The 2,500-nt window shown below is 36.8% G+C and overlaps 1 protein-coding gene across 1 annotated transcript in view; it reads left to right on the forward strand.

The window, feature by feature from the left end:
• LOC144976839 (transmembrane protein 163a-like) overlaps window positions 1-2,500 on the forward strand; it is a 78,315-nt gene that overhangs the window by 18,298 nt on the left and 57,517 nt on the right. The window lies entirely within an intron of this gene.

A 2,500-nucleotide genomic window follows, 5' to 3' on the forward strand; every position in this document is an offset into this window, starting at 1 on the left:
GTGCGACCGGACCTTCACCTCTGTGGATAATGTTCTCAAACGATGCATTAAAATCTCATTTCATATTCAAATAATATTCAGAATGTTTTGTCCGTCACCATCCAAGTGCATTGAGTAATGTTAAATATGAATATAACAGCATCCAAGTAGAACGAAATACTAATAGCGGAACGTTTCGGCCGGGCTAAAAAGTCTTCCTCCCCAATATCAGCACGATTTTTACAGTTTTACAGTGGATTGCAATTACTTTTTGTTTTTACTAAACCCGCTGAAACCGGCCGATAACCATTGTCTCAGGTTCACTCCCCACTGGTGTTCACTTCCCTGAGTCTCAGGTTCCTCACTGTTGCCTACTTCCAACAACTTTGTCGGATATTATCGGGTTTCGGCGGGTTTCGTAAGAAAGTTATTGCTTTTTTACAAAACCCACCGAAACCCAGTCCCAGGTCCACTCCCCAATGATGTACACTTCCCTGAGTCCCAGGTTCACTCCCCACTGCTGCCTACTTCCCAGAACAAAAGCTGCGCAGTTTCCCGAAGCTTAAAATCGAGTACACTGGAGCACGGTTTCCGATGAAACACACGTTCCTCGAACACATGGTTTCATCGAACTCATGCGAATGTCTCAATTAATTATTTAATTTTTCGTTATTACTTTTTGTACACAGTTTTCTCGAACTACAATTTCTTCGAACTGATTTGTATTTCCTGAGGAGGAGTTTGAGGAAACCGTAACACTTATTTACATGTCTGATATCCCAAATTATAATTGTGGTCCCTTTGTTGTAATGGAAATATTCTCCAACCAACGCAAAATGTCATCCCATACAAATAGGATTCAATAGCCTGATGTCACGTCCGCCCAACAACGAGCAGCTTTGTTCTAAACAGAGAAAATCGGTACTTTTTATTCTTTATACTGGCTAGAATTTTTACACATGTCATGTGATCAGAATGTATAAAAGTCACAACATGATCAGATTTATATGTTTTTTTTTTCCTCTGGATACACGTTTATCCTCGTCGGAGAAGTATTTCATAAGAGCGTCCGATAGTTTAGAACCAGTTACTAATTTACTATGCGTCATTACGACGGAAGTGACGTCACGACTGTTGAACCCTATTGACAAATTGGGTATCAGGCACTGATAGCACCTTTATTGACCTGTAATCGGGAGTTCTGAGGTACGATCTCCAGGAGAGGAAGACTGATTTTTTTGGGATGTTTTATTTTTCTCATAATTTTCTTTCTTGCTTTCTCTGGAACCGTTTCATACCCACTTTTTCAGATCTTTATCCATAACAATAACTTTAAGACAAATGTATTATTGCGCTCCGTTATCATACCTGCAAACAATGTTGTTTGAATGTAGACCACCAGTCCGTAAAGACAATAGTCCTTCAGATTAAGCCTATTGAGCTGGAATTATCCCCGGTTTCTAAAGCATGAGACGGAAATATAGCAATTGCCTGACACCGACGTGTACATATATGCAGGTCTGACAACCGAACGTAATTATGGGCCTATTTAACACTGTTCTAATGGACACTATTTTGCGTCATTTAAAAAAAAGATTATTATTATAACAATGAACTCGTAATAAATTGGGTTATCAGAGAAAAGGTCTATCGCAAAGTCTACTTTCCGCCAGATCTAACAGATCCAACTACTCAATCACAAAAACAAAACAAAAACAAAACAAAACAAAAACAACAACAAAAACAAACCTCGACTTCACCCCTGATCGGTCTTGGTCTTTTTTAGCGTGTGAAGCGAGTGCTCTACTACTACTACTAATAATAATAATAATAGATCTTTATTGTCCATAAATATGGCAATTTGTCATAATTTAATTACACTTGTTATAACGTTAAATGATAACTATAACATTGAACAGGTATTTCACTCCTACTTATTTTCTCTCTCTCTCTCTCTCTCTCTCTCTCTCTCTCTCTCTCTCTCTCTCTCTCTCTCTCCTCTTTCTTTCACACGTGCGATATACACAACATAAACATATTCATTTCGTTTACAATTTGTTACGATTGTGGCAATTCGACACCAAAAATTATCATCATTATCAATTGGTCAGTTAATCTAACATTAAATAAATTAATCAGTTAATCAGTCAACGAATCAATCCTTGGTTTTTCTGTACCATATGAAATATTCAACATTTTATTGCTGATGGAACGATTGTTGATTTAAACGTGGTAGTTCTACATTTAATCTGACAAAACCTTCTCCCAGATGGTAAAAGACTAAATTCATGATATAAAATATGTTTTTTATTGTTGGTAATTGAGAATGCGTTCCTTTCTATTGCTTTTCCATGAATTCTTTCTACTCCATCAAGAGGATGGTTTATTATTTTTGATGTCTCTTTGATAGATTTTGAAATTTTTGATTTATCTTTAAGTCGGCATCCGCCAAACCATATGGTGCAGCCAAACGCAATTTCACTTTTAAACAATGAGTCATAAACTCTTTACATAGTTTTCT

Source organism: Berghia stephanieae, chromosome 7, assembly GCF_034508935.2.
Source record: "Berghia stephanieae isolate SIO BIC M18660-M18661 chromosome 7, UCSD_Bste_1.3, whole genome shotgun sequence".
Taxonomy (NCBI): domain Eukaryota; kingdom Metazoa; phylum Mollusca; class Gastropoda; order Nudibranchia; family Aeolidiidae; genus Berghia; species Berghia stephanieae.